This window comes from Pseudomyrmex gracilis, unplaced genomic scaffold (genome assembly GCF_002006095.1).
Source record: "Pseudomyrmex gracilis isolate BER0280 unplaced genomic scaffold, ASM200609v1 scaffold_138, whole genome shotgun sequence".
Classification (NCBI taxonomy): domain Eukaryota; kingdom Metazoa; phylum Arthropoda; class Insecta; order Hymenoptera; family Formicidae; genus Pseudomyrmex; species Pseudomyrmex gracilis.
In genome coordinates, this window is record NW_018020722.1 from 241,421 (window position 1) to 259,427 (window position 18,007).

General features: G+C 41.8%; 1 protein-coding gene and 2 long non-coding RNA genes across 4 annotated transcripts in view; 2 read left to right on the plus strand and 1 right to left on the minus strand.

The window, feature by feature from the left end:
• LOC109856945 overlaps positions 1-11,603 on the plus strand; it is a 28,178-nt gene extending 16,575 nt beyond the window's left edge. For both annotated transcript variants that reach the window (XR_002250442.1, XR_002250441.1), the window contains exons 2-3: positions 10,280-10,442; positions 11,563-11,603. This is a non-coding gene — a long non-coding RNA (uncharacterized LOC109856945). The remainder of the gene's footprint in view (positions 1-10,279; positions 10,443-11,562) is intronic.
• LOC109856943 (protein N-terminal asparagine amidohydrolase) overlaps positions 1-12,323 on the minus strand; it is a 41,074-nt gene extending 28,751 nt beyond the window's left edge. Inside the window, exon 1 of the mRNA XM_020432722.1 lies at positions 11,653-12,323. The gene's annotated coding sequence lies outside the window, so the exon portion shown is untranslated. The remainder of the gene's footprint in view (positions 1-11,652) is intronic.
• Positions 12,324-12,443: 120 nt separating this feature from the next.
• Positions 12,444-17,994, plus strand: LOC109856944. Its single transcript, XR_002250440.1, has 2 exons — positions 12,444-15,093; positions 16,606-17,994. It is a non-coding gene; the product is annotated as an uncharacterized LOC109856944 (long non-coding RNA).
• The last annotated feature ends 13 nt before the right edge of the window (positions 17,995-18,007 follow it).

The following is an 18,007-nucleotide window of genomic DNA, read 5'->3' on the forward strand; positions in this document are numbered from 1 at the left end:
ATTGACCCCGCCGCGGTCGCGTGCCCGCGGTCAGTGACCCCGCCCCCACCAAGGCCGCGCGGCCGAGGTCAGTGACATTACTCTGTAGTATGTATATAATGCATATAATACAATATAAAGTATAATGTTATAAATATATAATAAATTATATGTATAATATGTATTATTTAATGTTATATATAATATAAATTACAGTCACGTTATTTTCACGTGTTGTTTTTCTACTCTTTCCTGTCAGGTGACTTTAGTTACGTTTTTAATTTTCTCTACACGACGAACTGTCTCAAAATTGCTTTTATTATTTACTCTCTCGATCTTACCGATTCGATTCGACTCGATCAACCAAACAACCAATCGGCAACGCGGAAAAGAGACAACAATAGGTGCGATATATTCGACTCCAAACACGCATTTCTCGGTCCAAATGCCTTTTTTAATATAGGATAGGATAACAACACAAAAACAAAAACAAGATACGCTTACATACCGATGGGAATTTTTTGAAAGTCGAGGAAGGCAATTCCGCGGGCTATGAATCATCATATTCGCAACACACACGAGATGAAAGAGACACGCGTGCACACGTCAGACGTTACTTCGTCAAATTCATCGGGATATCCGCCGTTTCCGTGGTTGCTTCGCGGTCATGTTAATCGATCTTCGTGCGCGCAGGCGGATAGAGAGAAACACGATTTCTACAATGTTATCGAAAGCCTCTATCTAAGAACCTGTCAATTGCCGCGAAGTAGCATGCACATGCGCGAGAAGAGCGCATTTTGAATTCCGACATGCGCATAAAGAACCGATTATTAGACGCGATTAAAGGGTGGAGATTCGCTTCGGCTCGAATTATCGGAGACGAGCATTCAGGAAAAACGCGAATTCTGATGTCCAAATGTAACAAAAAATGTCGTTATTCTCTTTTTACGCGGATCGATCACATTTCAGTCTCAAATTCCGCGGATCGTTTATTTCTTTGTTTGTTTTTTCAATTCAAAGCAAGTCAATTTTACGCACGCGCACGAGAGACTTACAACACAAAAATGTGCCAAACATTTTATTTTATCATCACGCTCTAATTAATTTGTGAAATTTGTCGACATTTACCTACTCATCTCGTCGTCTTTATAATATTTTCTCACATCAGATCGGTATCTGAGTTTAACTCCCGGTGCGGCGAAGGATTATTTTCACCGCTTCCGAGAGTGGATCGAACGATGCCGGGAAGAACGTCCGCACGCCGATCAAAGTGATCGAGGCCCGCAAAAAATTCGACAATTCACGACGCGCGCGGCGTTGAACGTTTCCGCGGCGCGGACAACGAGGAAATACGTTGCGGACTCGCGTATCAAATTGAAATGTTACGGAAAAGACGAGAGAGCCGCGGTCGCTAAAGCCGGTTGCGGAGGTTAACATCCTCTCTTGTTTTTTTCTTTCAACCAAACGGGCGGAGGCTCGGTCAAGCCCGACTTGACTTAAGGAAACGTTCGAGTGCCGGGGAAGAGTTCGTCGAGAGATTCCCTGATCGAGGGCGTTTCACGTTGGCTTAAAACCCTCTTTCGCTTTCGTAGCGTCGAGGCTCTCGCGTGCACGCTCGCAATTCCTCGGGTTCTTTTGAACCAGAATTTCACGAGAAACATCGCGCGCAGGGAAGCAGACAGAATGCGCTCGCTCGCAATCGCACAAGTTTCTTTCGTTCTTGTTCACTTTCGTATATTTGCTGCGTTCAGACGCATCGAAGTGCTCTTTTTTTTTATAGAAATTTTGTATGTAATCAAATCGATCGATTTTGTCTTTGTTTTGACACCCCGACATCTTTGATGTGCAGCAAATTGTTTGCCGAACAACTTCGAATTTTTTTCTCAAAATGATTTCGAACAATAAGAACGTGTTCTGATTTGTATTTGTCGAAAACGTGATTCCGAAGCTTTTCCAGAAATCGTATCATCACGCGTGTACTCAGATACGTAACGTACATTGGTATATTATCCGAGTTTATACAGCTCGGGTCAATTGCTGCGGTAATTGATTTCTAATTACCGCGATCGGCGCAATGGCGCGCGCGCGGCAATGGCGCGGAGACAGTGTTTACGATGGACGCACGTCAATATTTGTAATGGCTAATCGGCACCGTAGTTACCCAACCATAAGAGAGTAATAACTGCGCTATTAGTACGAGTAATAATTACGCGCAGCGAACGGTTACGACAATGTAATGCCGCTGTTAGAAAGTACCGTCGGAGGTGCGCTCCGATAAGTCACGGGCGATAAAACCGAGACGTCGTTAATGACAGCGAACTGTCACTTATTCAGAACCACGAAACTCGCGGGAAAAATTAAATTATAACAAATAAACATAGTCGAATTTTGACAAAATCGATTCGAACTAACGTTATCGCAGATTTTGTGATTTACAGCTCGTTATTCCGTTGATCTTTTCTTTGAATTGTATATTTCTCTCGATTTTTGACATTGAAACGCGCGACGCAACAATCAACAATACGTCTCAGAAATTTCGACGAGTGTGTGTACACGGTGAGAAAATTCATTACCGCTCGGTGAAACCGCTCTTGCGGTTTTAGCGCGCTCGGGGATGTGACCTGGTTTAGATAAAATTCGAAAATTCGTAGCTCTCTCGTCCGCCTATCTCGGTAGGAATATAAGGAACGCCGAGCGGGGGAGACCAAAGTCGTGGGAAACTCTCGGAGCGAACATCAGGTATGGGAGAATAGGAGGTATCGGTTATAATTCTATACCGCGGTTCGGCTAAGTACCTTCCGATTAAAGTCGGCAGCCACGTGAAAGTATACAGTTACGGTTGCTAGGGCGTCCATATTCGTACAACGCTAGTATACGAGTTCGCGCAATGAGAAGAGATTGTCGGAATCGAAACGGCGGCGGAATCGTCGCGAACGTTTTGTGTGAGAGAAAACAAAATCAACTAAAAAACAAAATGTAAAAAAAAATCTTCTGTCAAAAGAATTGTTTGAAATTGAGAAATCTAAAATTAATTAAACCTATTTGGCAGTCGTAAAAATAAAACAAAAAAAAATATTCTGCAGCGAGTTTTAATTGTGTGTATCTAAATTAAAAATCAACGGCAAAGATATTTTCTCGTTACAGTCATTTGCGTTTGACGCAACTTCGTGAATGCTCCGACTTTTGCCTCTCTTTCACTCTTTCTACAGTTTTCGCCAAACAAAGTTCTCTCGTTACGAAAACAGTCCCTACTGCGAGCGCTTTACCGAACTCTTCGTATCGCGAGAAGACGGCAGGATAATGATCGAATCCTTGCGGTATCCGAGCGGCACACCGTGATTTACACCCGTGTGAGAAAGAAAGAGAGAGAGAGAGAGAGAGTAACGGCGGTTACTCTCTCGGGCGAGTTCGAATTACAATTACCGGTCGGTTTCGGATGGAATAAAGCGGCGGCGTTTGCACGTAACACATCATTGGGTATGGTCGCGCGAGACAATAATGAACATCTATCCACAGACGCGCGCGGCATCTTTTCGCTATTTTCCGTGCGAGGCACACATCGCGCGGTGTATATTTACGACGGCACAATGCGCGCGGGATTCCGTAGCGAGCGCGGCGGTTTCCGAACACAATCGCGTAAACATACCCGTTTGCATTTACGAATCTTTTCTAAACGATACACGCAAGAATCTCGTCTCAGCAAAATTGATGCACAGTCTAACTGATATCAGTCGTTTGCGAAACTGCGCAAATCGCTGTGTGATTTCTTCGCGATCGCGTGCGCGAGATTATTGAAAAATCTCAAAACGGCGCTATTTTATTTCAGATTTTGATGTATCAAGTTTCAAGTGATAATAAGAGAGTCTATCTTGCGCCATCAAGAGAAACAATCAACATAGTTTTGTTACGACGCGGCGACGTACGAAAGGAGAGACATATTGTTCTCTGTCAAATACATTAACAAAACATATTTCATCGAGACTTGAACAAGTTCGCTGTTTATTTCTCGACATGCTGCAAACAATAACAACGAACGCATCACAATTAATGTTTTTCGTCATTACACCCATGTATGAGAAACTTCTCAAAATTGAACTGGTGATTACAAGGCGTTTTCTCTCCGCGATAGTGTCCTTCTCGACGCTTGATAAGCTCTAGAGGATTGAGAGTCGCTGCTCGCATGAGTTTCATTAATCTGACCGCGCCTGGAGTCTCGTCTCTTGTATCGTGTTTACTTGTGTAGCGTCTCGCACGTTTCGCGTGCACATATATACATATATATATGTGTATGTATATATATATATATATATATATGTATATATATAATATATATATATAATATATATATACGTACATACATATACGTGCTCTTACATATTCTCCACTCTGACGGGCGCTGGCCGGTTCACGTACACACGGAACTGAGCGAGCCAGCAGCCCGGTTCATTACCGTGTACCATACATACAAGCGCACGTACGCAATAGTCTCGTGTGCACGCGTGTGGACCGAGTCTACGTGCGCACGAAGAAAAACGTGAGCGCGCAGATAGAAATGCGCGCTTGAACAAAAATATGATGTATGTACATATGCATTACATATTATTTATATAATACCTTGTATATATGTGTGTGTGTATGTGTACATATATATCTATACACACAGTGATCAGAAAGCAACAGCCGATTTGTCGCGAGAAGAACAGGTTGGAGGATACGTGAGTTTTGCGCTGACTGAGGGGATATCGTCGCGGCCGTCATGTTGTTATATACTCGTTGCGAGATGGTCGCGAGTTAAATTAGATTAGATCGCATTTTCCATCTTGTTATCCTCTTGTTTGTGTCTGTCACGGATAGATTTCCATTACACGGTGACACACAGACACAGTTTTTTTTTCCACGTGTCGTCGTCGAATTAAATTTTGCTCTCGAAGAACGCGGCAAACGAAGTGAGAAATGATGAATCACAGAATCGATAATTATCAACTTTCCGACCGACTTTAATGCAATTGCTCCCAAGATGCGCCGCCAAACCGGTTTGGCACACATTCATGAGAACAATCGTAAATCAATTTGAAAGATTGAACTTTTGACAAACGCCTCTGGGTGGCCAGCGGGGTTAGGTCAACATTGAATCACGCCGGGAATAATGACAATTGGTAAATGACCATTGGTTAACGGCTGCGCGCGCGGTGAAGATTTTATTTTTCCAATATAATACGATCGGCCTGCTTCGTTGCGTTCGATTTAACTTTGGAAATCGATAAATCAGTCTTTTGTATCCGATCCGCGTTTTGCTCAATTTAGAAAATTAATTACACCGCGTTATACGCAACAGTCTGAGAAAAAAAACTGAACGTCGCACCTGTAATTCGAAAGACAATGCGGACACACGTACATAAAAAATATACTTCAAGCGAGCGTTCTCTGCAAGCGTTTATCGGATCTCGATATAAGTAAAACAATTAAAAAAAAAAAAAGAGAAAATGTCTTTTCTCACGCGCGGAATGTTGGAAGAAAATTGATTTTGGTTTCGCGTCGTGAGACGCGTCGGATTAAACTTGAGGCTTGCAAATGAGTTACCACTTTAGCAATTATTGTCGTCGACTCACCGAATAATTAAACAGCATTAAAATCATTTAAAAAAATACACTAAATGTTTTTTGTTGCTTTTGCCTGTTTTCCGTTTAATTCGATTTTACAATATCGTATAAAAAATTGAAGCGCGATTTGACCGCGCAGAGGTTAATAATAAACGCGTCTCTCGAAGCCGGACGGTGTCCATTCTCATATCCTACGGAATTTCTCCGATCCGGAGAAATTCCAATGATCCTGACCGCAATCGTTGCTTTTCTCTCATTGCCGAGGAGTGCTTTCTCAAGAAAGCGAGGGGAACGGAACGGCGCGAGGAGGAAGGAGAGAAATAGAGAAGAAGTGCACGCCTCCACCGGCTTGAGCATCCCCGCCGCACGATACCGGCGGCGGCGGCGGCGGCGTCTTTTATTTATAGGACGGTCGAGCGCAAAAATGAGAAAAATCAACGACAGGATTAATCAACGACATTCTTAATACCCGCCGCGAGCGATGACGGAAGTTTTCAGAATTGTTATAATATAACGCATGCACACACACCGCCGCCGTATCGGAGAAACCTCGCGATCTCTCGTGTGCAACGCCAAGAAAATAAATTCGCCGGCATATACCGAGAGATAAGATCGCGTTTGATTTTATTAATTAGGGACTGTTATAGCCAGAGAAGGACCAGTTTATCGAAATTAATCGTTTCTTTCATATCTTTCCCGCGTTTTCTGCGGACAAAGATCAACATTCTCACAAGTTGATGAAAATTTCTTCACGTCGAATCGTTCTGGAAAAGTACGCAACAGTTGTTTTCAAAATAACTCGTTCAAGTTTTTTAGTTCCTGTTTTTTCTCTCTTCGTAACAAAAAAGTTTTATCTGATCTCAACAAACAAATATAACTGATGACAAATGGCGAAATAATTCGATTGGGAAATCAATTCATAGATGCGATAGTTGCATGCGCGACTTGTTCTTTTTTCTCTATCTTCCGGGAAGAGCTCGATGATGACATTACGCATAAATCCTCGCGTGAAACGTTGAAAATGATATAGCGGAGCGAAATTAATAGCGAGTCGCAAAGCAAACGCAGCAGGCAACTTCGAGGGAGGGAAAAAAAGGCTAATCGCGGAAGTACATCGCGAGGCCGTACGATCGATCTGATCGGCGCTAATTAACTGTCAAATTAACACGAGTTATTGTCCCCTCGAGGAGGTCGTGAGGAAAAGAATCTGACTGCGCACTTCGCAAGAGTATACATGCTCGCTGTCGAGATTTATTACGAGCGTGCATCGCCTTTCGTATAAATTTTTATTGACTTTTATAGAAAAAGTTATTTAAAAAAAACATAAATAAATAAAATTAAAATTATCTAAAACACTTACACACTTTTTTTTATCATCACGTCGCGTCTCCGCGTGAAATAGAAAAGTTTGGTTTTTTACCGCAGCAGTTTTTTATCTGAATAAATAAAGCGTAAAAAACAACACACAATAGCAGTCTCTTAAAAATAATCTCGAGAAAAAAAGTTGTGTCGTGCAAAACTCTAACGTACAGAAAGGAACGATTACCTTGATATTGGCATAAATAAACAGATGTTGTGTAAAAGCAAACAGCAATATAATTTTTTTATGCAATAATCAATCGCGTTTTAACGTCCATATATTCATACGTGTCATTCAGCAGCATTCGTGTATACAACGCGAGTTTTTATACGCGACGTGTATTTAATTCCTATATTCAGCGAAGACCGCAACTGATATACTGGCCGAACACCGTTTCAACCACTTAAAAATTGCGTTTGTTTATAAATGTTTGAAAAATGTAAATATAAATCGCGCGCGTTTAATGTAAACACAAACGCGTCGCTTTACACGGAAGTAACGCGTAAAAAACTAATCAATAACAGCGTTCGCAAAACAAATCGCTTGCGAGTCAGTATTATCGATGATTGGCGATAATTCGGTAGACACAAAAAATGACGCAGCATTAAAATAAAAAGAAGTAGAGAAAAAAAAACTACCGATAGCTGAGGCTATCCAATACGTGTGTGTGATTTTGGAACAAATAATAATTGCACACACAATTGCGAGATTCTGCATCGCAACGCAACGAGATTAGCCGCTCTCGTCGTCCCATCGACTGATCCTAATGACGTACACTTTTTTTTTTTTTTTTTTTTTTCTAATCACTCGCCCGGGAGAGTGCTCATTATTTCGCAATTCCTCGGTCCTTAAGTGCCGGCGTGCACTTAAGTTGCGCCGCAATTATAGACACGATACCGTTCGCGTCGGATTTGCACGCGTGTGTCGGATGCATTTTCCTCGCGAGGCAAAAAGTTTTTATATACACATCGGCGCTCGCGGTTCGCGTTCGCTCGGAAACGCACACGAATGTCAAGCCGGGGGAAGACTTCAGCGATTCAAACTTCAGCATTTGACGTGATCATAATCACAGAGATCGCGCAGTAGATCGTAACGACTAATCCCGGTTTTGCCGGAAGAGGCAAAATTATGTGGCAATCAAACCGCGGTATATACGCAAAGTCTCTCTCCGCATTTGTAATTTCAAATGGCAGAGTCTATTTTCAGAGCTTTATGATATGAGACGCGTTTCTTCTGCATCGCATTATATTTGTACACGTACATATCGCGCGTGTGTAATTAATTTAAAACTAATAATCACCGATGAAATGCGGAGGGAAAGAGAGAAAGAGAAATAGAAATCGGAGTTACATCGTGCGTGCGACGTGGTCAGAAAATAATAATTAATTTTAGAACCGTCGAAAAAGATGTCACGCGAGACGCTGATGTGCACGTGAAAAGTTCGATTTAAAACTTCTCCAAGGTCTCGAAACTCCGCAAGCGTAACGCGATGTGCAACAGGTTTGTGCCAATTGATCGACTATTCTCACGAGTGTGCTTCGCGAAAACCGCCGGCGCTGATGCGCCGGGTGGAAAATCGCAAGCGCGATTCTCTCAACGGATGCGCGGAAATTGTCGGTTCCACAATGCCGCGCAACTCTCGAATCGAACGCGCGCGGCGGCACTCGTTAAAAAAATGGTTAATAAATACGATTCACAACGCGAGCGTGTGTATGCGTGTGTGTACGTGCACACGCGTGCGTGTGCGTAAAGCGGACTCTGGCATTTTGTCAGAGACGTGCACTTATCCCATCGTGCACGCCGCCGCTCTTTCGTTTCTGCCTTTTTTCCCTTCAGTTCCCTTTATCGTCCACTTGTTTCACCCGATCCCCGCGCGCGCGCGCACACACACACACATACACACGCGCGCGCACACGCACGCACATGCGTTTTAAGTACACGCAAGAGCTGTGTTTATCATTCCACGGCGGCCTTCCTAACCTCCCACTTTCTTTTTCTACCATCCTTGCCCATCATCCGTTCGTCCGATGATTCTACCTTATTATCCGCAGCCTACCCTAACGTGCATCCACGACGGACAAGACGTGGCGCAGTGACGAAAAACCGCGCGCGGAATTGAGGCAGCGTGCGAACGCGCGCTGCGAGGATAGGCAGTTTCCCGCATCTATCCGAGAAAGAGGAAAACTTTAAAGAACTTACGTATATATCACGCTGGCGTAAATATTTATCTTACAGATGTTAATAGTCGTAATACACTACAGACTTTACTGATCATTAAATCCGAAGAAAACACTTTTCGCACAAATTATCACGGAAAAGCCCGGAAAGATCGGGAGAGATCGAGAGAATAACCGTTTTGTGTGCCGAAGTATCACATATCTCTCAAGTTCTGGCGAAGAAAATCAAGGTTCTCTTCTTCGAGCTGCCGGGTGAAAACGTCGACGTGAACAAATTAAAATATCTCGCGGCATTACAAACCTATTAATCAAAGATCCGCTTTCCCGTAAGTGGCGTGGTTAATCAAGCGTCTGCGTATAAATTTCGCATATCGAGGAAGAAGGACTATCCCCGTGCGCACACGCGCGCGAGAGTTGAATCATCGCGCACGCACACGTGTTCGCGAGGAATCATAATAAATTTGATCGCAGCGTGCGATGCTTGCCGTAGACGCGAGCATCACGTACGTACGTACACACCGTGAACCGCAACCGACATGCAGTGGGTCAATTCGATTCCGCCTTTAATGACTATTCGGAAGGGAGGGAGAGGAGGGAGGAAGACGGGGGAGAGACGAGCCTTTTAATAACCCTTTCCCCTTGAACTCCGTTCGATCGGAGGTTCGAAAGTCGCGGCAAGGTTAAATACTCTTGCGCGCTCCGCTGTATATACACATATGTGCAATATATATATACCCGAGACAGATATCCTTCCTTCCGGTTTTCGCCGATAATTATTCGCTGTATCGCGATGATGAGTGTTACTCATTTCTTTTTGTTTGATGAGAAGCGTCTTCTAAAAATTGTACAAGCGAGAATCGAGACGATACCTCCGAAGTACTTGATCCAATGTTTAGCGCTGAAAAAATATCAAAAGTCTAATTTTAAAAAACGTTTGTGCAACTTATTACACGTTGTCTTGTGCGCGTAATAAGTGAAAACAATGTGTATGCGCAACAAGTATAAAATAATTCAAACTGATTGCACAAAACGATTCAACTTTTCGATGACTCATGCGGATAACGAAAGAGGAGCGAAATAAAAAAAAAAAAAAATCAAGATCTCTGAAGATTTCTAAAGAGACCGGACGAAGATAATGAAGTTTTTTCCTTTTGTGTTGTCAGAAGGGCTCCACAGAAGGGCAAGAAAGGCAGCAAGAGACACGGAGCCGACGGTCACAGGATGGTCACTAGATAATTTCGTTTGGGACGGAAGTCTTCAAGTAAGCCGAAGGACAATTCCAGCGGACCTTAATCTTCGGGACCACATTTCGTATCGCATACACAAGTAAGTGCTACTTACGGTCACGATACGGCTACTGGTTTGCGTACATGTTACTGCGTACACACGTTGTGTGTCACGTGTACGTACTTAAACTACCGTCTCTGCGAGAAATTTTCCAACACACGGAAAAGAATTTTTATGTTGAACATAGAAACTTCCGTCGTGTCAATATAAAATTTGCAAAAATAAGAATTATCATATTTATTATTTATTATTTTATTCTTAAAAGAGAGATTGCATATGTGTGTGTGTACTCGTGTCATCATTTCAGAACGCGAGACGACGATGCGCAAAAGTGCGCTTCTCGATTTTAAGTTTACGCGCGTCGCAATAGTTTCTTGTCATCTCGAGTTCTGCACGCGTGATTTACGATTAGAAAGAGCATTTCGTAATATAAGCAAAATACCGGAAGTGCGACCTTTGCGCGATCAAGTCCAAATCGAAATGGCGCGATTAACCATTTTTTACTCGACTCGATTATCTGTTTATTAAGAAATTGCGCGACGCAATCTCGCAGTAACAAAAAACATGTACCTCTCAAATAGTTCGAATTAATCACGCAATTTTGCACACACACACACACACACAATCGCGCACATGTACATAAATTTTTATCTCTTTAATACAACGAATTTTCTGATATCTCTGAACGTTTCGGAGATACTCGCTCGTTACAATTTCCGCGAAATCGAATCAGGACGATGCGTTGCGTATAAAATCGCGGCTTATAATAACACAGCGCAGTTCTTTCTTCTTATAAACATAAACCCATCATTACCTTTCCAACACTAACCCATTCTCGACATAGCTGTGTGATTCCGACGCGATATACATATTCAAGTGCGCGAGCGAGCGAGATGCGCGCGCGGTTATATTCATACACTTCAAACGCCGTCGTAAAGTTAAAAACGCGCTACCACACGGCAAGTATAGTGATTAAGAAAAATTATGACCGTTTCAGTTGTAAAATTACAGTAATTAATGCGCGCTCGAGCGATATCTGCGAAATTAAATCTCTCTATAAATTAAATGAAATAAAGAACAGAAGATCTGGCGTTCTCTGTTTGTTTTATTATTTTATTTAAAACTCTTTATCTGAAATAGTTTTATTTTTATTGCACAGGAAAAGAGAGAGAGACAGAGTGTGCAGAGAGATGAAGAAGAGAATTCGCTGTGTGTCAGCAGAAAGAAAAGAAAAATAAACAAAACTCACCAGTGAGGTTGCGCGGTCCAAAACGTCAGATCGGAGCAGGATCGTGGCACCAAACTCTTTCGCGAGGCGGGAAAGGACGAAGAAGGAGGGAGCCGATGCACCCGAGAGACGCAAAGGTGGGCTGTCGTAAAATGCGGTTACGCAACACGCAACTGGTGGCGCACACGCGACACGGCCGATCGAAAGCAAAAACGTCAGTGTCGCGACGAACGTCACTGCGTTGCCGTTGTCGTCCTCAAGTAAACGATTATATCGAGCGTGTACCGCGCGACGAGAAAGAGAGGAGCACCACGCGGAGATCCCGAGCGCGATGTAGAAATATACAGAAGAAGAAAAAACCGAAAGAGGGGAGAGACGATGGAAAAGAGAGAGAGAGAGAAAAAGAGAGAGAGTGAGCGAGAACAAAAAGCTGACAGATCGGAGCACGCGCGAGAGAAAGAGACAGGCTTGGGTGTCGTCGATAGAAAGAGCGAGAGAGAAAGATAGACAAAAGAGAGGCGAGAGACGGAGAGATTACGCGCGAGGCGTGATCGTGCCAGGGGCGTCACTCACGAAGCACCGCTTTCACAGCCGTGAGAGTAGGGCGCTCCGGCTTGACAGCTGTGCAAAAATCGGCAAAATCCACAGACCAACCGTGGCAACACTCTCTTCACTCGCCGCACTGTACGCGCACTGTCGACAGTGTCGGGCGCGTTTATGTTCACTGCACTCGCGTACACTCAACAATAAGCCCGCGTTCGCGCGTCTTCGGCCGCGTTCGGGTGCCGGTTCGCCGCCGGTGTCGCGCTCTTGCGTCACGTTGAGTCATCACACTTAGTGTTAACATATACGCAAGATACACACACACTCAGATAATCAAAAACATAAAATATAAAGTGCTTGAAATTTTCGAAACGAAATTATATCGGAAAAAAAAAATAATAATCGTCTCGCGTCCTGATTTGGAAAATCCCTAGGTTGGTTCTTTTAGATTTCTTAAACGCGTTTTTTTTTTCTGTAGACACATCTTAATTTATATATTTCATGAGATTTTGCAATCAAAGAGACTTATTACAGACTATCTCGTTAAAAATATTTAAAAAATACTTGTTTTTATAGTTTATAATTCTTTTGTTTCTCACTGAAGAATATTTGTTCAGAGCGATTAGTGTGGCAAATGTTAAACGCACACACGACAAGTGTTAATTCAGTCCCACAGTAGAGCGAAAAAAATTTCAAAAATCTCTCTGTTCTCGTGTGCGACAAGTAAAAAATCATCAAATATATTTCATGAGTGATATCGTGTGTATAAATGTATGTACATATAACGCTGCGCGGGAAGCAATGCGATACGAACGCGGGATTTCAAAGAGAACTAACGGTATAGTACTACCATCTCGAGAATGTTGCTCGAACTTTCGTCGTAATTTTCATTGATTGATACCGCAAACGTCGACAGCAACAAATTTCTTATCTTCGTCCGGTACCACGATCGATTGTCGCGTGCAACAGCGGGAGATTCGAGAATGCGCGGTTACGTCACGCGTGTGGAAACAACGCAGCTTTCTCTAATCTAACGGATTAAGGCGATTTGCATTTGTCTTCTCTTTTAGCCTTATCTTATCGCATCCCAACAACTCGCGATTTTGCATAAAAATACACGAACTGAATTCTTACAAGATGCAAAAATCTCTCGTCGAATTACAATAGCATCGCTAAAATGATTAATGTTCTTGTTTGTTTCTTGAACTTATTTGTTCAACCGTTTTACACTTACTTTATAATTACTTTATAGTTTTACTTTTGTTTACAACTTTTAACATTATTTTTAACACGTTCGTTTCTAAATAGAAGACAAATTTTTCTTGCATTTCGTTGTACTTGCTTCGATGGCTACCAAGTGCAGTGTTCAATATCGCGCGATCTTGAATCTGTAGATGAATAAACACGCACGATCGTATTTTGGACGATCTACAAAAAATAAATGTGTTAGGCCTAAGCGCGTTGAAGTCACCTAGCGCGTGCGCGCGATGGCTCGGCGATCTCTTCAAGCGAGCTTTCGCTAGAAACGAGTGTGTGGATTTTGGCATTCAAATCCCTCGATTGCGAGCTAAGCTATCTTATCGCAGAATTGCAAACAAACGCATTCAAAATCTCATTAATAATCAAATCACTCGATTATGCACTGTGTATATGGTGAAAAAAATTTCGTTGACCAAATTGAGTCGATAATTTGATTTCGCTCTCCTCGCGTCGAGGAAATAATGAGATCGCAATGATAAAAAGACACCAATAAGATAAAAACGTTAATTGAGAGGAAGCTAAAGCGTAGACGTAACTCTTGTTATAGAAAATACTCGCGCTGTTATAAGAAAAATAAATTTATAATTCGTGTACCGTCCCAAAGACTGATCAGTTCTCGACAAAAAGCTAAACAAGAGGAACACATTAAAATCCCACTTGTAATAGAGCTCGGGATATACCATTTATAAACCCGACAAAGTGAGTCATTGGGAATCGCGCCGCTGATCAAGCTTAACGGCTTTTCTTCGTTTACTTCTCTTACTTGTGTGTGTGTGTGTGTGTGTTTATTTTATCGGCGTGGACTCTTCCTATAATCAAGACCACATGTGTGTGACGTGATGTCGCCCGAGAAACAATTGCAGGTCTTGTTGCGCACATATGTGTGACTGACTCATCGTGGAACATGAATTCTGCAATCGACACGCCTGAAATATACATCACGTCGTTGTGTCTAGTTGAAGATATAGCGAAGTCAAAGGAACCTACTGTACCTACCAATGGTGCCTATATATTTTCTAAATGTACATATATATATGTATATACATATAATGTAACAAAGTCTATCGTTATTTTTATATTTTGATATTTATCTTCTTTCGAGCAATAGATTCAGTGTCTGATTATAGTGCGTTTTGTTGCGCTATTGTTTATCCATCGTTTATTTTTTTAATTGAGAGAAATTGTAATTTTTCTACGTCATCGTATCGCCTTTCCTCATGTCTTTTCAAAAACTCTCAAGATCGTAAAATTGAAAATCATACTTCTTGTCTCACAAAAGCTTTTTAGTCCTACGTGTATAAAATTTATCATGTTTGTCTCAAAACTTCAATACGACACAACGAAAAAATTTTCCCGTTAATCAAACTAAAAAAAATCGAAGCAAACAATGAGAAAAGGAGATAGGGATTTAAAGGTAAAATTTGCTTTTTCTCACGTGGGAAGATTTGTCGCGCCATCAAGCGTCGCACGGTCGTACTATTGATCGCGACTTCACCCTTCTGCTATTCCTCGCTGTGCCGAGCTCGCCGAGTCCGAGCGAAGATGGCGACTGGAGGGTAGGATTGTGTACAGACGCTGCGCTGCGAAGACGATTCTCTTTCTCCGACGGAGACGGCCGTCGATTAATCGGAGCCAGTTGCCCGCCTGACTCGAAATCCGGTGAGTAGACAATTGACGTGTTTCTTTCGCGTTTAATGTAGCGACGTTGTGCGCGCGCGATTACGAACCACGTTATTGTGCGCGTTCGCCGCCGAGAGCCGCGACGAAATCTTGCGCGATCAGTCCATTTGCGGTAAGTTCAATGCGCACGGGATCCATGTCACGCAACTACGTAACGATGAGAAATAGAGCAACACGCACGTGTATACGCGCGGATGTGCGACACAATACGCGCGCACGTGAATGTGTGTGTGTGTATTGTGTGGGATGTATGTGTGCGTATGTGCGTGCGTGCATGCGTGCGTGCATGCGTATGTGCGCTTGTGTCAACACGATGATTTTCCGTAAACGAGACAGAGAAAATGTGGAATCGGAAAAATTTATACTTTTTCAAGAGATCGGAGAATGTATAGAAAACGAAATAACGTAATAGAAAGTCCATAAATTAAAAACAATGATGTATTATGCTTATGCGAAAGAAAGTAACAATTAGCTTAAAATCGAACGGTCTTCATGTTATGATCTAATTAATATAATTAATTAAACGTATTTGTACACGTTTGAAAATTTAATATGTTTAAAAATAATATTTCTGATGATCATGTGATTTTATATTCGTGTATGTACTATTATATGTTGTTTCTTTTTAAATAAAATCAACTCTATTTTATTTTATTTTTTTTTTTAATGAATACAGCAAAGTATCTTAAATCATAATCTTTTCGCGATTTTCTGTCTTGTAATTTTCTTATCAAATATCAGCAAAGAACTTGCCATCCTCTCGAGTGGCATCATCTCAAGTGCGAGGTATTCTGTCAACGAAGCATCGCTGCTACGACGACGACGACGACGACGCGCTTTATATTTCTCGCGCGCCTCAAGTTGCTCCACTTTTCTCGCAAGCACGCCGCGTCCAACGTCGTCAACGATGATGACAAAAATTGATCGGCGTGGTTAGCACGAGCACGGGGTCACACGCACGAGCTTTCAATCGCACGATGTAAATGCCCTCCGCGATCAATGCCCTTCGCGTTCTCGTACACAAGGTGTGTCCCACCACCGCCAGACACGCACGATTTTTCCGATCTTTCTTGCATCTTTTCTCCGCGATAAAAATCCTTAAAAGAAATAACAGATCCGAAAGGATATCCGAAAAACTTTCACGTATATTGTACGTATGTAGTTTTGAAAAATTCTACCGAATGAGTTATTTTACTAAAAGGGAGACTGAAGTAATTAATTCGTTCGGATAAAATAAACTAATTTAAACAATACACCAGAAGAAGTAGTAAAATGTCTCTTTCCGTTACTATCTGTGTTCAAATACTTACATATTTCGCATAAACATAACACATATGTTTATCTTGTCTGAGTTATATTTGTCTGACGATCACACAAATAAGCAAGGTCGTATTGACTTCTATCGAGTTATACTTGATGATGAGCTTTTAATGGCGATTCTCGCTGATTGGAACTAGCAAATTATCGCTTCCGGTATCTAATTTCTTTCAGATGGTGGCGGGTATCTCCGGGGTTTGCGGCTGATTCTGGATTCACTGCAGTGGCTAAAAAAACACACACACACACACACGCTAATACACACGTACACACACAATAATTAATCATTCGCTCATTCTTCGTTTCATGTCGATATCTAAAAATAATACAAGCAATTAACACGCATGTAACATTGAAACTTTCGTTGCTACTTCTCGTCATAAATGTCTAGTCAGAGAAACAAACGACCGAAGTAGAAGTAATATTTTGGCGCGAAGAAAACGCCGTGACGCACTCTCTCCGATTCGGTTTATCGTGAGATAAATCGAAAAGGCGCAAGCCAAAGAGTAAATATAGAATCAAGATAACCAAGCTGATTCAGTGGGATCTCGACGATCGTTCTCTTCGCGAGGCGTCATGCCCCGATGATGGTATCGTGGCCGAAGAAAAATCGATTTTTTCGCGTATTAAAATAGTTCCTGTCTACATCAACGAAAATCGACGTTGCGAAATAAGGAAAACAAAAAAATTTGATTCGAGAAACAATCGATTGTCATTAACTTTCGTCGATGTTGCGTCATCAATGTTTGCGTTGATGTTAGAGATAAGATTAACTCGAAATACTTAATTGTAGTATATTATCCGAATGCCATCGAAAGCAAAGAGTAAAAAAAAAAACAATTACGCTCAAGAACGTAACGACAAGTAACGAAAAGAAACGCGAAACAGAAAAAATACTTTTAGGAAAGAATTTTAGATTTAATCAAATCTTTCTTTTTTTGTAAATTGAAAAAAATAACAATTGTTTTTGCTCGTCATCGAGTTTTTGGAGTTATTCTCGATCTCGCTCGAAGATTACGGCGGGCTGGACGAGTGTGTCCCGTGGTAACATCGATGCTAGCTAATCGAGTCAATAGTTCCAATTCAGCGACCATGAGTGATACACACGTGTTCTGATCGTCGTTTTAGTCGTTGCTTCGCTAAAAGAGAATTTATCAAAATTTATACGTGCGTTCGAGCGACTTTTGGTGCAATAATTTTTTCCTGATTGTTGAGCGAATTTTATTTCATTGATCATATTTAAATTTATGTTTTATAATTAACATATTAGTAAAATTATAACGAATAATAACATTATCGGAGACTATATTGTTAAAATAATATAGTCAATATTGACGAGAAATGTGCGATACACCGTAGCTACTCGCGTACAGTGGCGGAACGAGTTTTTGAAAGAACATATTGTGTGCGCGGAGACTCGAATGCTTCTTATACTTTAAAATCAACAACCGGAGTGTTGTCTCGAATTAATAGTCCGACATCTCCGAAAATGTATCTCCGACGTAGATAAGATAGATAACGATCAGTATTGCCAGCGGACAAACAACAGAAAAAAAAAAAAAACGATCAGAAGAGT